Below are 25,482 nucleotides of genomic sequence, written 5' to 3'. Positions count from 1 at the left end.
GACAGAGAGCTTAAGGATAAAGAACTTGTGATCAGCAATGATGTGTGTATGTATAATTAATTGGAAAGAACCAACAAACTTGGATTTGAATCCTAATTGGTGCTAAAATGAAAATAAAGGTTAAATAATGATTCATGGAAATGTATAATGAATACCTGCCTAGGATTTTATTTAAATCATTAATTGATGAGGAAACCAGTAAAATGTAGAAACGGATTCAGTGGAGAATTCAAAGAACACAAATACAGGCAGTCAGGAATGGGAAATGAATTTGCAAATAGATGCAAAATAATTCAGTGTCCACAGGGCAATAATCAATTGCATCTCCAAGGACCAAAATTGATTTGCATCTCCATGGAAAAAATTATTTGCATTACTAACAGTTTCCTACAATTTACAGAGTAGTGAAATAGCACAAAAATGTGCAAAAGGCTCAGCTATCTTGGAAGGATGCTCTAGAAAGAACACCTAGTAATCTGTTTTTTCTCATTTCAAAGACTTTCACAATTTTTTCTGACACTGAGGAATACTAAGATAATGGCGTGGGGCATGTTATTTAACCTCTTTGAGTCTCAGTTTCTGCATCTGTAAAATAGGGCTGATATTGCTTTATTGGGTGGTTTGCTGATTAAAAATAATAATGTATATAAATTTTCTGACACAGAGTATGTATTCAGTCAACATTAGATCTTCTTGCACTGTATTTTTTTCAAAGTGATGTGTGGATTTGTTCCCCCAAGTCTCTTCATTCATGCACTTGCCCATTCCATATTTGCTGAAGGCCTGTGATGCTGGCGTGTGCCAAGCTAATGCATAGCGCATGAGCACACAATGAGCAAATCACAAGCTTTCAGGAGCTCATAGACCGGTAGCAGGAGGAGTCAAAGACACCGACCAACAAGTGAATAAGTAATTATGATCTTGTGTGACATGGACTCCTGGGAGGGTAACTCTGGGGAGTGCAAGCAGTGGTTGAGAGCCATGACTCTGGAGCCTTACCTGTGTCCTTGGTCCTTACTTCACCTCTTTGTGTCTCAGCTCCTTCATCTTTAAAGTGGGGATAGTACCTGTAGGTTGCTGTGTGGATTAAATGGGTTAATGTTTGTGAACATTTGCAGCTGTTCCTGGCACCTACCAAATGCCATCTAATATTTGCTATCATTATTTAACGAATGTAATGTGCATAGATTGAACAAAGAACAGTTTCTATATAAAAGCCAAGTTAGGGAAAGACACAAATCATAAAAAAAATTTCACATATCTTTATTGCTAAATTGAAGTTACGGAAAAACGTGATTTTACTGTATTCTCGTGTTCTCTCCTGCCGGTTATCTGGGCACATTCGCAGCTCTGGGACATCTCTTCCCCAGGCTAACCCACCAGAGACATTTGAGGAGTTCACTGTGCTCGTCTCCCCAGCCACTTCCTCCATCTTACACTTTTACCCAGCTCTTCTGGGATGAGAGGAAAGATTTATGGCTCCTTCAGGAAAAAGCCAAGTCCATGACTGCTTCTCTCACCTGTTCATGAACCTTCCCTCAAGCCAAAGGCTGCGTCCTGTTTGTTAACCAACTCTGGGTTTGCAGAGAGACCATTCCTCTAGTCTCACGTAAACACTTGAGATTCTTGCACTCAGTGGGGTCCCCACACCTGTGTGGGTTCCCTTATCTTGGCCCCAGATGTGAGGACAGGCTGACTGGGACGGCCCGTTTGCCTCAGTGGCTGCCAGTTCTGAACACAGCAGACACACGGTCTAGGTTTAAAAGTGACTCGACTGAAAATGCTCTTGCAAACACTTGTAGGAGAGGAAGAGCTATTCCTCTCCCATCTATGTCCTCTGGCTAGTCTAAGAATCAAACTGACATGAGACAGAATAACAGGAGAAAATGAAACCAAGTTTAATAGCATGTGTATATGGGAGACACCCAGGAAAACTGAGCAACTCACCAGAATGGCTGAAGCCACCACCTTAAATACCATCTTCAGGTAAAGACAAAGGAGGATGTTGGGGGCAGTGGTTTGGGACTTCAAAGGGAAGGAAAGCAATTTACATGGAGATGGAAAAGCAAATGTTTGGTAAACAAATGTTTGCTGGACCCTCTATAGACGATGAGATCAGAGAAACAGAACGTTCATAGAAATGGGTTTAGCAAGGTTCCTCCCAGTCTACCATACCCAGAGTTACCTATGGTGATGACTGATTTCTGGGACAGGCCTTCTGTCTTAAATTCTCTTAGGCAGTTAGGGGAAAGGTCAAAGTTTCTTTCTGAGTCTTTTGTCCTTAAAAATAATCAAGCCAAAGAGACACATTTTGAGGTGGCAAATTGCGATCCTCCACACACTCAACTACCCACAGAAAGAGTCAAGGTGCTATCTACACCCTTTCTCCTACCTGAATGGGCTGCTCCCATGAGATCCACAGAACAACCTCAGAGGGCATTTTCCTGAGTTTACACCTGGTTAGAGGAGACACTGCTGCACAGTCTTCAGCACGTAATCAACCTGCTGAGGCAGCATCTGGCCCAGGATCAGAACTGCAAGGGGAGAAACTCCATCCTTGGGTGGGAAAGTGATGACTGTTATTGTGATTATGGTTTATTAAGTGTCTATTATGTTTTGCGCACCGTGGTAGGTGCTTCATGCTTATTATAACCTAATGCTTGAGACCACCCTGAAGGCAAGGGGGATGAAGGCATGTGTGTATAATGGACCCAGGACTCGAACCCAAGACAGGTGCCAAAGCCAGGTTGTTTCTCTGCACCAACTCCGTGACCGTGAGGATCCCTTCGCCAGCTCTGACCTGAGACACACTTTCTGACCATTGATGCAAATAATCCATAATCAATCTATAAATCAAAATTGGGGTGAGTTTATTACAACCCAGATCTGAGGACTAGCCTGGGTCCTTCCTGCCCTGAGGAAGAAAGGGCACCAAAGAAGTGGGGTATCCAGAGTGGTTATATACAGACTTGAAACAAAGAGCGTACATCATATACGATAGAATGTCCATTTTACAATTGCCATGAGATGCTTAGCTGGCACAGCAGAACAGTGGTCAGCAGGTCGGTGGTCACAAGGTGAGCACAGCAGGTCAGTAATTAATCCTTAGTTTAGGGAGAGATGCTTATCCTAAAGGGAATGCCAGTATGGGGGGGAAGTTACATCCCTATCTTTAAGGGCATCATTCTCATCTTCGGGACATAGTAAATATTTAAAGCAGATGTACAACGCGTGCTCAATAGGCACTTTTTGAAAAACAAGCTCAGGCCGGATTAGTATTAACCTAAATGGCTTCCTCATATCCTCCAATATATCCCATTGCTTGTCTTTTATTTATCATGACAAATGCAGGGGCAGATGGAGCAGAGGAAGAAGTGCATCATGATGAATCTCTCACAAAGCTTGGGCCCTCCAGGTGGACTGAGGAGGTGGGGCTGGAGTGGATCTTTCCCATGGTATCTTTCACTGCCCCCTGTGCCCAGCTGGGCCACACTGAGCCACAAGGCCTTCCCCAGCGCCCCTGGCTCTGGCTGGGCCATTGCATACTGTTTTCTCCACCAAGAAATTTGGAGACCATTTTTTGAAAACACATGAGACAGGTTCCAGGTGATCTCTACTCTAACTTGGCTTCTGTTCTTATTTCTTGGTGGTGGTGTGTGGAGACACAAGCATCGTGCAGTCGACACTGCCAAGAAAACAAGCTTGAAGGGCTCTGGGTTGGTGGGCTAAAAACTGCTCTGTGTGACAGGAGACTTGCTCCTCACTCCTGTTGTCACCTCGGGGCAGTCCCTTCCCCTCTCTGGGCTTCTGTTTCTCCACCATTATGCTAATAGATTGGCCCAGATCACTGGTTCTCCAAGTGGGGTCCCTTGGGCTGGCAGCATCAGCATCACCTGGAACTCATTAGAAATGCAAATTCTCAGGCTGCATGCTGGACCTATTGACGCAGACATTCAGGGCCTGGAGCACAGCAATCTGTGTTTTACTGAGCCCTCTGCGGGTGGGGGATGGAGGGGTATTGTAATTTAACCTAAAGTTTGAGAACCACTGGTTTAGGTGAATTTTCAGTTATCCCTTGGCTCTAACAGTCTGTGATTCTCTGCTCTTATCTGTGAAGTGGACAGATTGCACCCATTATGGGTGACATCTGGGATGATGATGGGCGAGGGCCCTGCCTCTCACAATGAAAATGGAATTCAAATAGGTGGCTATAAAAATTCCTTTCAAGGCATCACCTATTATCGTGTTACTTGAATTCCATTTGCTAATTTATTGAAGCAAAAGCTGAAAGAAGACCCGTGGGAAGGGCCTGAGGCCCGCAGTGAGCGCATTCAGCACTGTTCTGGGTTGTCCCTGAAAGGCCCCTGACGAGGCTCCCTGTGGCAGCACCTGGAGAGGCAGGCTGACAGACGCTTTGTGCATCTCAGAGGGGACACTGTTTCTCCCACTGGTTCCTGACACAATTGGGCAAGTGTGCGCCGGCCCGTCCGGTCTCCAGCTGCAGCTGTGTGCCCCGCGCTCCTGGAAGTGAGCCTGCAGCCCGAGAAGGGGCAATCTGTTTGCGTGGGAGCCATCCCCGGCTCTTGTTGACAGGTTTGTCGTTGACTCATGGAAAGTTCTGCTTCCCGGAGCTGGCCTGTGGCTGAGCCAGGAGACGGTTTTCTCAGGGCCTAGCACATAGTAGGTGTGGTGACCATCACATGTTGAGTCATTTCTTAAAATTGCTTTGGGGCTCAAATAGAATCCTGGAATCAATTTTCAGCAGCTACTTGGCGCCCTGGCGCTGTAGGAGGAGCATGTTATATCGGACTCCTGTTCTCCCAAGTGCCTGCCTGATAGACGAGTGGTGGGAGGAAATTACATTTTGCTGGGTGGCACGCTTGATGGTTTCACATCTAGACATTGCCTTACACACACCACAGGATTGCTAGGTGGGGATTGTTTCTAATTTCCAGATGAAAACTCTAGGGCCCAGAAAATAAATGGCCTGACCGAAGTCACACAAGAAGAAAGTCTAGAGCCAAGATATTAAATTTAGTTTCATTTATTGAGTACTTACTATGCAGCCAAATAATGCACTCATTATATAATGGCTTTCTGTTTCTAATTATTCAGTTTATCTAGTTATTATATCTACTTATTCTATCTATTTAATTACTCTAATCTTCATAGCAATGCTTCAAATAAATATTATTTTCACCATTTTACAGACAGCGAAACTGAGGCTCAAGTGGGTAAATAAACTGACTCTCGGTCACAGGGCTAGGAAGTGGCTAGGCTTGAATTGTACCCCAATCCGTGTTTAGATGGATGGAAAACATCACAGCCTGTTCAGCCAGACTCCCATGGGGTATGGACTTGGTGGTGGCTTGGAAGAATCCTGCTTCCCATCTGTGGTTTCGGTTCTGAATTTTCACCATCAGCAATTTTTAGGATTCTATTCCCTTCAGCCCCCAAACCCAAGTGATTAGTTTTCTCTGAGAGAGTGGGTGTCCTGCACTGGCGAGCGTGAACTTTACATGATGAGACATTTTGTGAGGCGTTGATATTATTACAAGCCTGTGTGATGAGCCTTGAGTTCATCATAAAGATTTTCCTTCGGACAGAGGCGCCCCGAGAAGGATGAGAACCACTGGCCCTTGAGCAGGAGGTGGGGCATCTAACCAGAGAGCATTCCAGAAAGAAAGTGTGAAGTGGGTGACAAAGACAAGCTTCACTACATTTGGCTCACACAGTCTCCATCTTGGGGATGAAGAAATGAGCCCAGAGATGTTGCGGGAGAGATTTGGTTAAATTGAAGTCGTTTATTCAGTGAGTCATTGACTCCAGTGACAAGCTTATTCTGAGCATCTTCTCTGTGCCAAGGCCTGTACTTCCACAGAGGAAGACAGAGATAAGACTGGATCTCCACCTGCAAGAAACACACAGTCAAGCAGCAGAGACACAGCAGCACACAGATAAACTATAATAAGGTGTAATGCAACAGGACGAGGACTGTAATTTTGGCCAACTACCCAATTTTCACAGATACAAGAAGAACAGTGAAGAAAACGCCCTTCCTGACTTTAGAATCAACAAGGAGCATGCGGTCTGCAGGTTACAACGCCCATTCACACATCAGCCATGAGCATTTAGTTCACGGCTAGTGAGTGGATAAACACCACCCTGTGAAGACACATTTCGCAGATGTGTCCAAGATCGCACAGCCTGTGAGTGGCAGAGCTGAGATTTGAACCTGATATCTGAGAGTTGAAGCCTCGTGTGGTTTCCAGCATCAGGTTAGGTGAGCGAGGCCAGAGCTGGGACAGTGGAAGTCTGTTTCCTCAGGATGGGAAGGCTGGGGAAGGTTGGGGAAGGCTGGGATGATGTCATTCCAAAACGCATCCCCTCAGAAGCCTGAGAGTTTCACACCAGCACCGAGAGCAGGAGGCAGAGTTACAGAGGCCACAAAAAGTCTTCTCCACTGGACCAAGTGTGTGGCTTTTCAACCCCACTTCAGGGGAAGGGCAAGGAGAGGTGCTGTATCAGTGAGAGAAGGGAGCTGCAGAGCCTCAGGGGGGCCAGCTCACAGCAGAGGCCAGGGAGGCAAGGGCAGGGAGGGGAAGAGGGATGAACACTTACTGAACCCTGATTGGGCGCCAAGTGTTTTACTCGTGACCTCACGCACCTGCACATGCAACGATGACCTAGACTCCCGATCTTGCTTAGGGAGGAAGGGAAGTGGCTTGCTCAAGCCTGCCCTGTTAAGAAGCATCAGAGGTGGGTTTTGAACCCTGGTCCGCCTGACTCCAAACCCAGCTCTCTTTCTGCTTCCCCACACCGTCTTACCCGCTGTTGTGTATGATGCTTGCAATGGTGTCCGTCTCAGCTGTCCCGCGCCTGGCCGTGACCTTTACATGTGGTGATACGCAGCAAATCACATGCTGTCGACACATGTTAGCATTAGCGTTAGCATCTTACAACCATCTAGTGGGGTAAACTGGTATCTATTGATCCAAGAGGCTTGATGCAAGAGGCTCAAAAGGGAAATATAAACATAAAGGTGTAGCACCAGCTTGGAAGAAGTACTTCATTCTGGAGAGACGGGAAAAAGGAAGCCGGCAATCCAGGATGGGGGCGGGGATAAGCGAAGCCTAAAGGCGGGGGGGGGGGTGCAGGGGCTGAGGGGGTGGAAACAAACAAGAAGAAAAGCTTTGTCCTGTTTTTTGAGGGCAAGAAGCAGGGACCCCTGCAAGGATAAGGGTCTTTGGTTCAGAGGGTCTGCCCTCCATGCTGAGAGGGAATGCTTTCCAGGGAGACGGCTGGAGGTGTGCTTCTGGAGCATCTCAGGGGGCTGCAACCAGAAGTGAAGTCCTCCTCAGACTCCTGCTCTGAATGGCCTGAGCCGTTGGAGGCTGGAACATTCTGAGGGCTGGCCAGGTGGCATTTGTCCAGGATGATGCTGTGGGAGTGCTTAGCTCCCGATGCTTCCATTCATGTCTCCTTGTGACACCTCTGCTCAGCTGTGGCTCCCCCATCCATTTGCACTGCACCAGTGATGGGAGACAAGGTCCCTGCCACCTTGGCATTGCCCTCGTAGGTGGCAGTACAGACAGCAACAATGTAAGTAACAGAAGGCTCTGAAAGAAGCTATCTGGAGGGGAGACAGAATTACCGCAGGGGCCGGTTCGGGGAGGCGGGCTGCTTTCCATGGGTGATGGGGTAAGGTCCGTGTTCAAGTTGAGCATGGAGGATGAGAATGATTCATCCATGAGATGAGCTGGGGAGAGGCAAAGGGAACAGCAAGTACAGAGACCTGGGGTTGGAAAGGACCAGGTGTGTGCAGAGTAGTGAAAGAAAGCCAGTGTGACAGCAATGGAGGGGAGTGACGTGACAGGAGATGAGGGAAAAAGGCAGGTAGCGGATTCCTCAGGGCCTTCCTAAGCCGTGGTGATGAAGTGGACTTTATTTTAAGAGCATGGGGAAGTCACTGAGGTATTTTGAGGAAGGGGGGAAGTTGTGGGAGGAATAAGTAGCAGAGAGGCCATGGTGGACTCGGGGATCAGCTGGACACTGTCGCTGAAGTCCAGAAGACTTGCTCCAAGGAAGGGACAAGGGAGACAGCGAGCAACAGGTGGATGTAGGCGATATTTTGGAGGTGGAACCAGGGGGACTTTTTGACTGTTTAGCTGTGAGGCTTAAAGGAAAGGGAGAAATCAAGGGTGTTTCCTGTGTTTGGGGTTAAACTAGCAAGATGGTGATGGCAGATAAGCTGACAGAGAAGACCAAGGAGGAGCCCATCTAAGTCCATTTTGGACACGTTAAATTTAAGGTTCCCAGTGGGTGGTTGGATATGCGGTCCATTGGACTTGGCACCTTGCAAGTCCTTAGAATCCCGACAAGAGTGGCCCCAGAGGAATGGGAGCGAGGAAGAGGAAGCGAATGTGGATGGCCACCTCGAGGAGCTCTGCTGTGAAGGAGAGTAAGTGTAGGGGGATGGGATCGAGGCAAGTTTTTTTATAAACAACTTAAATTTTTACTAGAGTCTCTCGTAAATATCAAAGGGGATCCTATCTGAAACCCACAACGAGTTTCTTAGCACTTTTTCCATTCTCCTTTATTTCTACTTTTGATTTTGAAAAATTTAAAGTGGTAGAAAAGTTGAAAGAATAATACAGTTAAAGCCCATAATACCCTTACTCGGATGCGCTCTCTCTCTCTCTGGCTGAAGACGGGAGGCATGAGGAGACATGGGAAGCTGAGCTCGTGGACCTGGGAGGGGCACCATTGTGGAGGCGCTTGGCTGTGCCCAGTCTGGAGGCCTGCGAGAGCCTGTGGGCGCAGGGTCCATGAGCCACCGTGGGGGCGGGAGAGCAGCAGCCACTGGAGGACGCATGGGGGATGTGCTGGAATTCTCCCCCACGAGCCAATTCACGTGCTTGACTGCAACACCTCTCCCTTCCAAGAGAGCCCTGACCCAGGGTGGGAAATTGTTTCGCCATGAGCTGGGGTTATGGGCTGAATTGTATCCCCTCAAAATTCATACATCAAAGCCCTAAGCCCCAGTGCCTCAGAATGCGACTACATTTGGAGATGGGCTCTTTAAAGAGGTGCTTAAGTCAAAATGAGGCCTTTAGGGTGGGCCCTAATCCAGTCTGACTTATAAATTTGAACACGTAGAGACACCAGGGATGGGCGTGCACAGAGAAAAGACCACGTGGGGACACAGTGCAGAGGTAGCCACCCACAAGCCAAGGAGAGAGGCCTCAAAGTAACCAAACCTGCTGACACTTGATGCTGAACTTCCAGCCTCCAGAACTGTGAGAACTAAGTTCTGTTCTTTAGCTCCATCCCCATGGTATTTTGTTACAGCAGCCTGAGCTAACTAAGACATTAGGCCGGCCAACGCCCCCAAGGACAGTTGTCTGCTCGTGTGCACCCAGGCCTTTGACTGTTGGCCGAAATGACTGGGCCCACTTGGTCTGCTGGCCAACATTGGCTCAAGTGTTGCTTCCTCTGGGAAGCCTGCCTTCATGCATCCTTTCTCAGTAGCTCCTCGGGGGAACGGAAGGACATTCTTCACCCTGGTATTCTCAGAGGTTGCACAGTGCCACCTGCATTTCTCGTTCCCCTTGCCTGTCTCACTATGTCTTTTCCATAGTGCTCATCTTCTTATGCTGCCTTTGATTAACTTTCCTGTTTTGTCTGTCTGTCTTCCTCCGCTGGTACGTAAGCTGCATGCGGCTGGGTGATTTTGTCCATTTTATCCCCACTGCATCTCCAGAGCCTGGGACAGTGACTGGGATGCAGGGATCCCGCTCTGCACTTGTGTTGATGAAGAAATAAGTGAGAAATGATGTGCAAATATCTCTGCCACTGCGGGGACGTTTGCCGTCCCAGAGGGGAGGTCCTGCCGTTTCGATGTGCCGTTTGCTCTCCATGTAGGAATTGGAGTTCAGCATCTTTTCTTGCCTCTGTGTTGCAAAAAATGAGGCAGTTTTTGGCTTATACGATGAGTATTTCTGACATGCTCCATGACAATACTGGTCGGGGAAGCTGACCATGGGTTTGCTGGCCTGAACCTTAGTTTCACAACCTGCAAAATACGATCTTCTTGATTCTCTGCCTTTGCTGAGCTTTAGTAAAAAGTGATGGCATGCCTATTTGTAGCCCTAAATCAGTGTTATATTCCCTAGGCCTGAGGACCTGCCCTATGTCTGGTTGTGGGTGGCGTTGGTCCTCTTGTGGTATGCCATGATGGGATAACCAGGGCCAATGTCACCAGGCCTTGCATCTCTCGGCCAGCCTACACCTGGTCCCTGGGTGTGAGGTACACGTGTTTGTCGAATGAGTAACAGTGGGTCCAGGTGCTGTCTCCCTCTCTGGGGTTTTCCTCCTAGTAGACGGAGGTTCCCGTCAAACCTTTCGTAGCATCGACGTCATTCTCACGTGGGATAAGGAGTTGAACAGGGGTCATTTAGAGGACAAGCATCAACGGAAACCAGCTGTCTCTGCTCCCTGGTCTTCAGTCCCTGGGGCCCTGGAGGCTGCCTGCTGTTGTGGTGTGGGCAGGTGCACTGTAATCAACCCCCTGGGAGTGAGACCTCTTCCTCTGATGAACTGGGGACCCCTGGGTAAGTTCCTTTGCTTCTCTGAGCCTCTGTCCTCATCTGTCAGAAGAGCATGATGATGTCTGCCCACAGGCCTGTGGTGCAGGTCCATGGATGGCGCACTAAATGTGGCTGTCCTTCTTCCTTTCTGGGGGGACTGTCGCAGTCTAGGACTTATGGTCTTGGGACAGAGATGAAAATCTTAGAAGAGCAGATTTACCATTGGTTTTGCTCTTTTTACCCTTTCATCTTTAAACGACTCTTTTAGTAAACAATTATGGCACTGTTCATCTGGCCCAGGACTCTGGAAGTCATATTTTCTAGGTAAATATCAAGAGAGATCAAAGCCTGAGCACAAGAAATGAGTGCCCGGTGCTGGACCAAATTTGTATGGGAGCTTTGCTGGATGCTACGCCTTCTGGATCTCAATACTTGTGACATGCTGCTGTCCTAAGAGGGTCATTTTACTCTTTGACTAGTTGTACATTGTTCCTCTAGAAGTTATGGGTCTCCCACTTCTTTTCTTCCTCCAGAAAGGCAGTTACACGTGTTGAGAGGCTCCAGACCAGACCAAAGGCTTGAGAGCTGTCTGTGCCCAAATCTGGGATTCTAGTAGCTGATGGCACACAGGTTCCCTTTCAAGTTGGCTTCAACTTGGTTTCTCTGTCTTAGAGGGTGTATAAGAAGCTTGTGCTCATTCATTCATTTGTCCAGTCAATGAACACTTACTGAGTATCTACTTATATCTAAGGCATGCACAGATGAAGACAGTACTTTACGTGTTGTAGTAAAATATGAACAAAGTCTCTGTATATTCAGAGAAGGGAACAACTCAACAGTGAATGGTGTTGGGGGGCAAGTTTCACAAGGGGGTGATATTAGAGATGGGCCTTGAAGGTTGAATAGGAGTTTGCCAGAGGAGGATAGTCATCCCAGCCAGAGAGAACAGAGGAATACAAGTATTGCAAAGATTCAAAGATATGACAGATCCCAGTGTGCTTACACATGTTGAGGTTTACTGTGCTAAAGTCCATGACTGCTGTAATTTTTACCTGTGTGTAGGAGTATGGATACATAGGTGTGTTTCTGTGTTTGAGGGAAGGGCGTGTATATGTGGGAGGTTGTTAGGAAGGGATGCATGGAGTGGTGGGTAGGGCCCCGTATGGAGAGACTTAATGTGCCTGAATATCTCCAGAAATTTGAGAGATTAGAGCCCTAGTCTGGGACAGGAAACAAGAGGTGGCTAGAGTAAAGCAGTTACAACAGCAAATGTTTCCTCAGACCCTCAGTGGTAGCCTGCCACCTGTCACCTTGGACTGGTTCGACTCCCTTTGAAATCTGGCACCTGCCTGTGCAACTTACTCTCCTCCTCTTTCCTTAAGTGGCCCCTCCGGGACGGCTCAGTGCTAGGTGAGGGTCAAAAAGAAATAAAACCCATCCCAAGCTTGGAAGTAGTTTGTAATCACGGAGGATGATAAGGGAGGTGGGAGATGCTCCTGGCACCTCTTGAGCATCATCGACAAACACAGCTGACATTCCCATTTTTGCATTTAGTCTGTCCTGTTCTTCTAGGTTCATACAAATTACTGAGAGACGAGCGACTCAAGCCTTGTTCAATCATTCACTCAGCAATTTACTCCAGAAACTATTCCAGCCCCTCTAAGTTGAGAAAGAAAGATGATTCTTCAATAACAACGAATTCCTCAATGCTTGCCCATGGTGGACTCCCTGAACCTCAATTTTCCATCTGTAAAACTGGCATAGCAATTCTCATCTAACAGGGATGTAACATTCAAAGGAGATTAAAGGTACGTGGAAGCATCTGGCTCATCACAGGTGGAAATATGCTTTTGGTTGCTCTCCTCCCACACACACCTGCTCTCAGGGACATTGTTTTACTTGGTTTCATCCAGGAGCTGGGTGTGGTTCCCCAGGCCACCAGCAGATGGTGCCAACAACGCCGAGCCGGGATGGAGCCTCCAGGCTTCCCCCATGCTCCCGCCCCCTTCCCTGCCTTCCTCCTCCTCTCTTCAAGGCGCAGTCATTCCAGGTCCCAGGCAGAAAGTCACACAAAACACTTAGCGTCCGTCAGCAGATTCCTGGAAGGTCACACTGAATGATGAATGCTCCTGGGTAGGACTGGAGGCTTTCTTTTCTTTCATTTTTTGTCTCCCATGAATTGCATCACTGGGCAGCCTCTTGGCTTTATTCATCAGACTCCTGTGGTTTTTAGACCTTTCCCAATTGTTCTGTGTCTGCTTCCTTTCCAGGCCCCTTCTGGCCAAGGCAGGATATTCAGGGTTGGCTGCGGCCAGAGAACTGGTCGTTGTCCAGCACTTTCCATGGTTACTCCCTCTGCCCATCCTGTCCTCCACTCCCAGAGCCTGAACAGATTGTCGTCCTGGGGACAGAGACCTGATGTTGCTGTGATCCCAGGTGACTGTCTCTGAGCCCTGATTCCCACATAAAGGGGAGCTCGCCTGGCCGGGAAGAGCCTCATCTTCTGCGTCTGATTTTCCTCGGGGTCAGGGCCCTGGGAGACCCTGGCCTTTGGCATCTCCCTCCCTCTTCCTGTCCACAAATATACTGCTCACGGTACTTTTAACTTTGCTAGCTCTTTCAGCAACTACCCAATATTGGGTCACCATTTGTTTTGCTGGTGTCCTGGGAAGGTCCCAATATAACCTTCTGACCCACTGTTCCCTTATTAGGTATTAGGACGATAGTGTTGATTTTTTGTTGGAAGAATGTGAGCCAGACCATGCAGAGGCAAGACGTATGTAGTATAAGAAAGCACTTGTCTTCTCTACTCTTCTTTTTTTAAAGATTGGCACCTGAGCTAATGTCTGTGGCCAATCGGTTTTTTTTTCCCTCTTCTTCTTCTCCCCAAAGCCCCCCAGTACATAGTTGTATATTCTAGTCTTAGGTCCTTCTGGTTGTGCATCTTATCTGCTCTTACTACTCACCCTTACTGTGTGCTGGGCAGTGGGGGTTATTATATGTACGGAGATCAGTAAAAATAGACGCTGCCCTCAAGGAGCCTTTGGGCAAGGGGGCGTGAGAGGATGGTTACAAGTATAGTCCCTGGAGTGAGACGCTGTAGAATAGACAGAACACTTGGGTCCAGGACCCAAGAGATGGAAGCAGGGATGGCTCTGCTCACCATCATCCCTAGTGACCCAGATGGGAAATTTGTGTTTCCCGTCCTCTCTGCAACTTTAGGCTCTGAGGATCCAGAGGCCTTGGGTCCCGGAGTGGAGATGATACCACCCGAAAATGCAGCAAGAGACCACGAAACTAAGCTACAGCTGCTGCTGGTCATTTTGGGCTCTTTGTGCCAACAATTATCAGGCAAAGAAAGGAGTTACTATATTGGTAGAGGCAAATGGCTCTGATCGTCATGGGGAAGCGGGGCTGCTGCTTCATAATGAGGGCAAGGAGCAATGTGTTTGGCATGGAGGAGCTCCCTGGGGCATCCCTTGGCATTCTCACACTCAATTTTAACAGTAAATGGGGCAAGTTCCACAGCCGTGGCCTAATAAGGGCATGGTAACCAGGGGCTCGGACCCCATTAGGTGAATCCCTCAGGAAAATCCACATAGATCAGCTGAGGTGCGAGCTAACATGGAGGAAACTTAGTGTGTGTGGTGGAGGAGAGAGATGATGAGTTTCAGATATGACCTTGGGACCAAGGCAGCAGTCCCTCTCTATTAAGTTTCCTCAGCGTTGTGGCCAATCAGGACCCTGAAGAAGCTGCGCCTAAATGGAGCAAACAGTGTGAGAGGCAAGGGCGTGGGGTGGGCCGCAGTAGACACTGCTGCTCCTCTTCAACGTCCCTTTGACCTGACGGTTCACTCTCGACTATGGCGCTCCCTTCTCTTAGAGGATTGCCTTGGATAATGGATGCTGCCCTGGAAACGCTTGGAAGGTTATGTCCTCCCTCTGAGGATGGCTTCCAGCCAACGGTTGACTGATGTTGGGATACAGAAGACAGACAGACCCCTTGCCTCAAGGTGGGACAACTCTGTGGTTTCATTTATATTCCACATCGCTTCAGCTGAACCCACATCTTTGCTTAGCTTTTTCCACTGCATTGTTCTGCTTCCCTCTCCTCCTTAGGGGTCCTCCTGAGAGCCCTCCCTTAACACATCAATTGCACAAGGATCCCTGTCTTGGCCTGTGCTTCTAGAGAACCTGACTTAAGGTAAATAGCTGTGGGAATACAAGGGAAGGAGATACCATTGTCTGGGGGCTCAGAGGAGTCTTTCTGGGGTAGGTCTTCAAGGATGAGTAGGAGTTTGATTGTGGGAAAAGACATTCCAAGCAGAGGAAGAGAACAGCAAGGTATAACAGTCATGTACTCTGTCTCAAGAATGTCAAGCTGTTTTATTTGGCTGGAGTGCTAAGTGCATGGGGTGGGGTGGGCTGTGAGCGGCAGGAGATGCTGACACCAATTCGTAAAGGCCCAAGTAAGGAGACTGGACTTCAAGCTTTAGATCTGAAGTAACCCTCCCTGGACCTCTTCCCTTGCTCTTTTGCAGTTGGCTGAGACCTGAGGGACCACCACTTAGAAATTAATTGTAATATAAAAAGCATCCTTTGTCATATTTCAAGTCAGTGGAAGAAGTGGGGTGTAAAACTCATGCTCCCAAATTCCAGCCCAAGGCTTTATCTATTGCTCATAGTAATGAAATCCTCTGACCACTAAAATAATATTTTAACCCACTCCTAAGCTGTGGACATGGATATATCCTGATTCATCTAGTCCTCACGTTATTAAAATACATTGTTCTTCTTAACAATTCCTAATAATTAATAGCAATTCAGATTCATCTCATATTTATTTAGCCTCACTATATGTCAGCCTCTTTCATGTACGTACTCATTTCATTCTCACAAGTACCAGTGAAGCATGTGGTATTATTCCAATGTTCTAGATAAGAAGCGGAGTCACAGAGAGGTCAGAAAATGTACCCAATGGAGAAACTCAGGATTTTTCCACATTACTACCGGAGTACATTTTTTCCTATGTCATTTAGTTTTTGTTGCATAACAAACCACTCCAAATCTTGGTGGATTAAAACAACAACAATTGATTTATTTGATGATTCTGTGGGTTGGCAATTTGAGCTGGGCTCAGCTGGGTGGTTTTTCTGCCGATAGTGGCTGGGCTCACTCATGCTTCTGTGGTCAGCTGCTGGCTGGCTAGAAAGTTCTATCTCTGGAGGCTAGCTTCTTGTGGCTGGGGCAATGGCGGAAAGTGGACCAGGCGTCTCTCCTCATCCAACAGCCTAACTCAGGCTCGAAGAGCAGCAAGTGAAGACAACTCCAGTGTGTAAGTGCCTTTCAAGCCTCTGTTCGCATTGTAATGGCTAATGTCCCACTGGCCAAGTTATGTGGCTAAGCTCAGAATCAGCATGGTAGGTAAGTGGCTGCCCGAGGGCATGGATGCAGGGAGGGAGTAATCTTTGGCTATGTTTTCAAACTATCATGTTCTGTTTTCAAAAACATTTTTACTATAAAAATGTATATATGTTTGATATATTTATAAATATCACATATGTATGTATATCATGTTAGTTTGGAAAATTGGGGAAATATAGAAGAATCTAAAGAAGGAAAGAAATCACCTGTAATGTACAGAGATAATCATTGTTGACCTTTTAATATGTTTCCTCCTGTCTTATGAGCATATGAGTGAGTGTATGACTGTGTGTGTATACTTTTGTGTGATATTTTCCTTTAAAAGAATGATATCAGAACCTGCCTTTTTAATTGACATTATATTATGAACATTTCCGCATGTCATCAAATAATTCTTGAAAATACAGCATCTTTTAATACTCTATCATATCTCCCCATCATGTTTTATCTAACTTTACCCTATCATTTGTTTGTTTTTTGCTGTTTAGGTTGCTTCCATTTCTTTCTTTTTTTGTTTTTGGTCATTATAAGAACATTCCATTGAAAATTCCAGAATATAAATCTTTATCCACATTTCTGATGATTTTCCTAGTACAGATTCCCAGAAGTGAATTACTGGATCAAAGAAGATAGCATTTGTAAGGCTTTCAATACGCATTGCTAAATTGCTTTCCTGGAATTCACTCTCCCGTGGCCCTGTGGGGAATGGCCTGCATTGTGGCACTTTCAAGAGCACTAAGTATTATCTTAAAAAGAGGAAAAAGATTAGTTAGGCAAAAAATGGTACCTTATTTTAATTTGTATTCCTGGTTGCCAGAAAGGATAAACGTTTTAGAAATGCTTATTGACCATTTATAGTTCTTCTGTGAATGTCTTTTTTCTTGAAAAAAGATATGCGTTTTACATTGATTTGTATGAATTGCCCTGTATTAATGTTATCAACACGTTATCATCTAAGTTACAAAATTTTTTCCCTTTAGGTTGTCATTTACTTTTTAATTTTGTTTGAGGAGTGTTTTTTTTTTTTTTTTGACATATGGGGATTTAAAAATTTTCACTGTTGAATCTATTTTTCTTTCTTTTTTGGTGACAGTCATTGCTTTTAGGTTTACAATGTCATTTTTGATCCATCTCTTAAAAAATGTCAGACGTAGTGGCTTCGCCACTTAGCAGAACAATGTTCAGAAAGGCTGTCTGTCTTTGGAACCAGAACTGACAGGTGGAGCTGATCTCCTGTGGGATGTTTTCCCCTCCAGTGGAGTCTGGCTGAACTGCCTCCAGGGTCCCTGTTAACTGACACCAGGTTGATCAGCAAAGGCCCTTGGAGCCTTTGTGGCGTGGCTGTGAGCCCGTCAGGAAAACCGCACGGCACTTACACCTGCGGCTCATCCTCTCTCTGTCGGCCCTGGCCTCCCGTCATCCTGGCCAAGAAGCAGGTGCATGCTCTTCTTTGTCTGTTACAATCCTGGTTGGACTTATCACCAGACACTCCAAAGGTCCATGGTACAAAGTAGTTTGTGTCTTCCCCACAGTGTGAATTTGAATCCCACTGGCTGTGAGACTGATGCACAACAATGAGCTGCTTAGCGGGTTGGAGAGCAGGGCCATCACTGTCTAGTCCCTGTACTTCAATGGAGCTTCGTGGTGCAACTTGGGAAGTGTTAAAGTGTTGGTTCTTGATGAACTTTGCACCTGAATGAGATCAAGCCAAGGTATGTGCTAAAGGTGGAAGGAAATGCAATTGCATTGCAGATTCTCCTTTACATTGATGGGCATCTGAGGATAATTTCTTAGCTGGAGCTAAGAGGGAATATGATTATAGTGGAAAAAGACCAGGGGATTCAGAGATGTTCAGAACTGGATTCAAATTCCTTCTTGGCCACTCACTATGTGGCTCTGACAAGTCTTTGACCTTCCTGAGCCTCTACTTCCCGTCATGAGTAGACACCAGTTCCCAGAGAACTGTTACGCGTATGGAACGAGCTAATGCAGGCCAAGTGGTTGGCACTAAAGGTTTTCAGTAAATGGAAGATAGTATTTTTATCCAGAAAAAGAAAAGTGATCTAAGTAAGAAAGTGACGGTTTAGGGATTTTGGCATTTTGTGAAAATTTCAAGAATAATTTTTTGGAATGTCAGGAATCTGTTCCTGAGCTTTTCCAGGAGCGTGAGGCGATGGGTCGGTGGCCATGCAAAACCGTGGGATAAGAGCTGCATGCCTTCTGTAAGTATTGATTTTGATATTAAAACACACAGTGATATGCAATGGACTAGGATGCAAAAGTCACACAAGCTTCTAGGATAAAACACAAGACTTCTAAGAAATTGCACACCAGTGGGAGGTCTTTTTGGTGCTCAGATGCGCAGAGGTATGAGCTCTGCCTTCCTTGCTAGTAGGGCTATTTCAGTGGAAATATTTGAGAGGATCTGGATAATGCTAAGGTGCTTCCCCAGAAGGTAGGAGAGCCTTTGGGCAGCCACACGGACAGTGCTCAGAAGGGAGCAGTTTCCTCCCAGCCTTCCTGGAAGAGAACCTTCTGGGAAGAGAGACATGTGGGATCACTCCTCTCTGGGGACATGCACAGGTATCTTTATAAACCCTTGTGGGGGTCATTGGAGCTATTCACAGACTATTTCTTGTTCTTCCAGGTGCTCAATAGGATGGTACTTCCCTGGCTCCTTGAAAGTAGATGCAGCCATATGACTTGTCATGGACAATAAAATGTGAGCAGAAGTGACATGTGTCATGTCTGAGCAGAAGTCTCTAGCACCGGCATTCGGTTCGCCATTTTGCTTTGCCCTGGCTCAATAACCTGGAAAGAGGGAAAGGGGCTTCTCTCAGCCTGGGTCCCTGAATGAGTACCACATACAGCAGATCTCCCAGTCGGCCGTGGTGACATGTAGCATAAGCAAGACATAAACCTTTGTTGTTTTATATCTCTGGGCATGTGAGGTTTTTCCCTTGTTATTGCAGCAGAACCAAGCTTATTCTGGTTGATGTCCTACTTGAGGGTAGACACTGAAAGTAGGTGGCTTCATTTGGCCCACACAGCCTTTATGGTGCTGGATTCACAGCTGACACTCGGATTTCTTTTATTTCTGAGACTTATTGAGCAGGTTATGTGCCTGGCTGAGAAGGTCTGGGTGTGAGGGTGACTGAGCTGTAACACTCCCATTGGCAGCTGTCCCCCCTGACACCAGGGGCCCACCACTTGTTTGGCTGATGAGGCTGACGAGGAGAGAGAAAGGCAAGGACAAACATTTGTTCAGTGTCTACTGTGTGCCAAGAACTCTGCTAGGTACTTGCTCTGTGTTCTCTGTAATGATCATAGCAACCTATGAAGTTATTATTATTACTTCCCTTTTATAGATGAAAAAACGATATCTCAAAGAAGTTATGTAACTTATTCAAAGCTACAAAGCTAGTAAGGGTCCAAGTTGAGATGCAGACACAGGCTGAGGAAATGGACTGTGAAGGGAAAGTCTCTTTCCTTCCCATCTCTCAGTTATGTTTCTCTGAAGTGCTGAATCTCATTGCGTTAGATCCAGGAAGCATTTGCTGACCACTCAGTCTGAAAAGAATCTGTCCCCCACCTCTGCGTCATCATTTTTTCTCGCTGTATGTTTTCCTTAGTAACTCTTATTGTTTAATATCTGTCTCACGCAATATGCTGTAAATCCTAGCACAATAAGGACCACGTTGTCTCATTAACTCTTGGGTGCCCGGGACCTGTTCCATGTTGGCACACAGGAGGCATTTAATAAGTGGTTGCTTATGTCAGTAAATAAAGCCTCCTTATGTTGATGGAGGAACTCTTGAAGCGGGTAGTGTAGAGGTTAAAAGCACAGACTCTGGAGCCAGCTTACCTGGGTTCGAACCTCAACTTTGCTACTTCCTAGCTGTGTGACCTTGGGGAAGTTACTTAACCCCCTGTGTCTCAGTTTTCTCATCTGTCGAATGAGGATAATAGTAGTATCTTTCCTCATGGTTATTGTGAGGATTGAACGATCTGTAAACAACCTGTAAAGCACTTAGAACAGTGTTCAGCACTTGGTAAGTGCTCGGTGAGTACCAGCCATTTGTAGGTGTAATACTGTTGTTAGAACACATGAGAAAAGGGATGGTACTGCACTGTTAGGGAGGCTATAGTATCTGAAATAGTTTGGTGCAGTAGAAAGATCATGGGATTTGCAGTCAGACAGACCTGGAGCCCTCCCTCGCCTCTATGACTTACTAACCAGCTGCCATAGACTGAATGTGTCCCCTCCAAGTTCATATGTTGAAACCTAATCCCCAATGTGGTGATATTTGTAGGTGTGCCTTTGGCAGGTGGAGTCCTCATGAGAGGGATGACTGCCCTTATAAAGGAGTCCAGAGGGCTCCCTCCTCTCTTTCATGTGAGCACACAGCAAAAGGATGGTCATCTGTTAACCAGGAAGCGGGCTCTCACCAAACATTGGGCCTGCTGGCATCTTGATCTTGGACTTCCATCCCCAGAACTGTGAGAAATAAATGTCTGTTGTTTATAAGCTGGCCAGTCTGTGGTATTTTGTTAGAGCAGCCAGAACGGACTGAGACACCAGGTGATTTGGGCAAGCCCATTGCCCGCTCTGAGTTTGTTTTCTTCATCTGCCTAAGCAAGCACATAGACTGGCATCGCTGGAAGGGAGTGAAAATATGAAAAATAATGCCCAAATCAGGAGTGACATACATGTGTGGCAGATTTGGTGTGTCTAGGAGAGGAGACTTGGTCTGTGAAAGCCTCCTGCACAGTGCAGGCGAAGTGCCCGTGCGTGAGGATCTGTAAATGGTGTCTGGACAAAAGTATGAATGAGGGTGGATATTGCTGAATGAATGCAGGCAAGAGGTGGGTGTTGCCCATTCAATTCAGGACTTAAAGGGCTCACCCTGGGGTGAAAGTAGGAGAGATTCTGTAGGTGACAAGGATTTCTTGGTGATTGAGTGAATTCTAGCATTGAGAACTGATCAGATTTTGATGATTTTTCCAGGCACGCTGGGTTCATTTTGCCTCTCTCACGGGGCACGCCTGTGCATGAACAGCTCTTGCTAATGTGCTGTAACACGGACCAATCTCAGGATCAAGTCTTCCACTTACTACTGACTACGTAGGAACAAAGAAATCAAAACCATTGCTCCTAAAAGATTCCCCAATGGCTGCGATATTTTGGCTTACCGAGCATAACTGAATTAATTCATGGTTTTCCTAGAAGAGGAATTGAATCCATCGACCTATGGCTCTGTCATGCTTGTTTTGGAGATAGGCCAATTGGTCACATTAATTCTGGGAGAAAATTGTTGTGAGTCAGCTTTTGAACCTCACCTGTGCAGTTAAATGTTGGGTGGTCCTTTGCTCCAGTTGAACAGATTAATCTTTTCCTTGTATAAAGAGAATTGTGAGCTGAAACATTACATCAAACTGCTAGTCTGCACCCTCCACCGTGAAATATCAGCTTTATTAGTTCCATTCTTCAAGACATTGTGAAATAATGAAAAGCATATTGTGTAACCAAGATATGGCAGATTTCAATGCACATATTTCCAAGTGACCGTCTTAGTTTTCTATGTAAGTGTAAATTACTTAGTAACAATGGAGTTAACTGAACTATTATTCCCTCAACTCAACATTGCTATTATTCACTTAAGACAAAGCCCGCATGAGATGCTTCTAGTATATGAAATATATTTTGGGTAATTACGCAATTGCTCAACTACTCTAAAGCATTTGTTTGGAAATTCAGGAAATGGAAGCATCAGCAAATCTAGATTTTAATTAACCTTGAGAGTGATCACAGTGTAACTCTGGGTAAATAAGAGGGGAGAAATTATTATTATTTGTTAAACAAGAGAGAAAAATCTTAAAGGTTAATAAAGTATGCAAATTACCTGCCAAATACTCACTTATTTGTAATTTGCTACCCCATTGTAGAGAGACTGTGGGAAAATTATGGATCAAAATTTTGTGAGCAAAGGTTGGCATTTCTTGAGATGATGAAGTGATCTTCTGAAGTTGTTTGAACTAGAAAATAACATTCCCTCCCTTCTCAAGACCATCCTATTGTCGCAATAAACATGGCAGAAGGTTTGTTGAAAAAAACTCAAGTGACTTCAAAATTGTGCCTAATCAGAACTTTCACTCTGGTGTCTTTCAAATCAATAAGCATCTTCTATTATCTTCCAGGTACAGTGAATGCAGATACTTTGGGAGGAGATGGAGGAGGAAGATTGGAGGACATCCTAGATTGTTTAATTAAAAAAAAACCTTCTATTGTTTCACTTTTTACCTCCTTTTTATAAAATATTGGAATGTCAAAGTTAGAAGAAACTTTGTAAGTCATTTAATCCAACCTAACATTGGGTTTCCTCTAGAGCATTCATGACTCACAGGTCTTCTAACCTTGACTTGAAGTTCAGTGGTTGGAGCTTGTTACCAAACTTCTTAATCTCAAGTTCGTGTCCCCCGTGTGCGGTAAGCCAAACACTGAGACATCGGCGCCTGGAGATGGAGAAGATTTATTTGAATTGGCAAAGATGAGAAGGTGGGAGCATGGGTTCACTCAGATACGCCTTAAAAAGAGTAGAAAGTGAGGATTTTATAGAGCTAAGTGGCTTGGCAGGAGGAGCATTGGAGAAGCAAAGGGGTCACTCTGCATAAGCCCGTGGGCAAGCTGGGGGCCAGCCATTGGTGATCGCAGCCTCCTGGAAGGAATTCTCTTTCTTCTGCTAAACAAGCTCACAAATCCTTGAGACTTGAGTCGCCCCTTAAGTTAAACAAGAAAACAGCAAATTGACCAGATTCACCTGTCTGTGTTGAGGACAAGGTCAAAAGGAAACCATGTTCTTATTGACTATCTACAGTGACCCTCAGGTACTGGCCTTCAACCTCAGTATCCTTTGTGGACACTCATTCCTTCCGAGTTCAGATCTCTTTGACTGTTGATTTCTTCCGTTCTTTTCTATTCTTTCTTTTTTTTTTCAATTTAGCTAAAATTCATCTCCTTGTAATGGCCCCTGGTCCTAATTCTTTCTCCTCCCTCTCCCCATTTCCTTATGCCCTCACAGCTATATCTGATTCTTCCACAGGACGGCCGTGCCCAATGTCTTCCATTTGCCACTCTGAGCCCTGCCTTCACCCTTCTTCACTCTCTCTGCCCTGGGAGGCTGACCTGCATGGAATTCAAGGGGACTCCATCCAGGGGGTCCTGTGTGCTCTGACTTCTGGTTGGATTTGGCCATCAGGGTGTCTTGGTAGAAGATTGAAAGGAGAGAGGAGAATGAGTTTTGATGTCTATATTCCCTGGGCTCCTACCTGTGGGGTTGTCTCTGGTTGGCTTTGTCCTTACTGCCCAATGATTGTCATTGTTTCTTTCAAGGAGACCTTCTCTCTACATGACTTTCTTCAGGTTTCAGTAACCACTTCCTCTATGCATCCTTGTGCCTAGGCGAGACAGCTCCCCTGCTTCTAGCCGATCCTCTACCCCTACAGCACTGCAAATAGTCCCTTCGTAAACAAATCCTCCTCAATTAACCTAATTTGATAAAACCATCTGTTTCCAGTTGGGACTCTGGCTGATACAACAGTCCTTCAGATAATTCTGAAACAACACTATGTACCCACTATATCCCCCCTTCTCCATGCCAATGACCCACGATTCCTCAATTATGCCCAGTATCACTTGGCTTTAAAAATTCTCACCATCCTTTGAAATGTTCCAACTGGGCAGTCTCTCTTATGAAGTATGGGGCCCAGAACTAAAAGCAGTGGTCCTGAGGTGACCAGACCAGAACACAGCAGGATTCTTTCATTGCCTCTGGAGACCATGTTAGTCGTGATCCTAGCTGAGGGCCCACGTCACATGTGTGGAGCTCCTGTGGACGCTCCATCATCTGGTGGCAGCATGCTGAGCTTGTGATCTTGGTTGTAGGATGTGAGGCGCTTGCTGTTAATCGAGACTCAATTACTGGATGTATGATCAACTCTGAGTCCTAAGTTGGGCTGAAATGCTGATCCCTGACTCCGTTTTGTTCTGAGAGTTAAATGAGCCAGTGTATGTGGAACTGCTCTATAAACTACAAAGGGCTATACAGATATTATTGTTGGTGTTAGGCAGTGTTACTTCTGCCCCTCTCCCTTCTCCCAACTCTCTCCTTTCTCTTCCTCTCCTCTTCAGCAGAACAGGGCGGTCATCTGTTTGCTTTGACAAGGATATCTCCCAACCCTTCATCTACAGGTACGTCAACAGCTTAGACATTCCTCAAAGACCAGCTCATGATTGCTGCCTTCCCAGCGCTTTCCCAGATCAATCCAATGAGAACCACTCTCTTCATTTCTACTGGAACATTTTGCTATTCTTACCTCTTAGAAAGCTAGAGGTAGAGGGAATCTTAGTTATCATCTGGTTCTACTTTTTTTGTTTTACGAAATGAATGAGTTGAGACTTAGAGAAGAGAAGCAACTTGTCTAGATTTATGGAGCAAATTAGGGATGGAGTCAGGATCAGAACCCAGGATGTAGGTCTCCCAGCTCAGAGCTGCTCCCAGGACCCCTGCACCTCTGAGAACCGTCCGCTCTGTTCCATGGTGGATCGCGTGTCCTTCCCCTCTTCATCTGTGAACTCCTGGAGGGCAGGGGCTGTGGCTCATTCTTCTAAGTTCTCACCGTAGCAACCCTCACCTTGAGCATGGCCCTGTCTGCTTATGGCATAAATGACAGATGAATTGGGGCTGGAGAGGGAATGAAACTGAAAAACTGGGATTGTTTTTGAGTGGAATGCTAGCTGAAGGCTTATTCATTTCTGCCTCCTTTCTCACCCAAGATGATGTACCCAGAGCCTTTTTTTAATCCAAGGCCAAGATGGGATTATCACTTTTCCCTTTAACTTTAAGTGAACATTTTTGAGATTTCTGTATATAACTGGTGAATTTTGCTGAATAGAGGTTTTGGAACACTGTTTTAAATTAAAAAGGCTCGGGAGTACATGAAAGTGGAAAATTCAGTTGCTGGTAAGTGACTTCCTTGGCTTATTGCAGTGAGAAAAGTTAGCTGACAAGAGTGAATCTTCAAAGAATTAATTTACAAAACTACGTGTTTAACACTGCAGCCTCAGCTGAAAGAGCCAGAGAGTCGGAAAAAGTGCTGAGTCTGGGGAAAGTTAGTGATGGCCTGCGTACCTTGCAAGGAAGGCGAGCCGAGTCAGCATCCCCGGAGTGGGGAATATGGCACCGGGGGGATGAATCTTTCAAATGAGCTGTACTCTGCAAGGCAGCGTCTTGCCTTCCTGAGGTTCTGTGCATAGGGCTTTCAGATGGCATGGCCAGTGTCCTGGAGCCACCTCCTGAGAGCCACACTGAACTGAGAAGCCTGGCTGATTCTTAGCATGCCGTCAAGCTCTTTATGTTTCTCATGGAGCGCAGTAGCCAATGAAGTGATACTTGTGATAGTTACACGCAGG

The 25,482-nt window shown here is 46.1% G+C and overlaps 2 long non-coding RNA genes across 3 annotated transcripts; both read left to right on the top strand.

The window, feature by feature from the left end:
- Positions 1 to 8,206: 8,206 nt before the first annotated feature.
- Positions 8,207 to 16,762, top strand: LOC138917918 (uncharacterized). The gene is made up of 5 exons (XR_011426586.1): positions 8,207 to 8,461; positions 12,162 to 12,397; positions 14,473 to 14,602; positions 14,709 to 14,793; positions 15,880 to 16,762. It is a non-coding gene; the product is annotated as an uncharacterized lncRNA (long non-coding RNA).
- A 375-nt stretch (positions 16,763 to 17,137) lies between these two features.
- On the top strand, positions 17,138 to 22,898 carry LOC102148766 (uncharacterized). Of its 2 annotated transcripts, XR_011426583.1 has the most exons (8): positions 17,138 to 17,449; positions 17,546 to 17,725; positions 18,151 to 18,235; positions 18,661 to 18,735; positions 20,327 to 20,513; positions 21,022 to 21,596; positions 21,960 to 22,112; positions 22,212 to 22,355. It is a non-coding gene; the product is annotated as an uncharacterized lncRNA (long non-coding RNA). The 2 variants fall into 2 exon arrangements; XR_011426584.1 differs by lacking the exon at positions 20,327 to 20,513 and having other exon boundaries at positions 22,212 to 22,898.
- The last annotated feature ends 2,584 nt before the right edge of the window (positions 22,899 to 25,482 follow it).

Source organism: Equus caballus, chromosome 15 (genome assembly GCF_041296265.1).
Source record: "Equus caballus isolate H_3958 breed thoroughbred chromosome 15, TB-T2T, whole genome shotgun sequence".
Taxonomy (NCBI): domain Eukaryota; kingdom Metazoa; phylum Chordata; class Mammalia; order Perissodactyla; family Equidae; genus Equus; species Equus caballus.
Note: the sequence above shows the minus strand (reverse complement) of the source record. Positions and strands in the feature narration are given on the sequence as shown.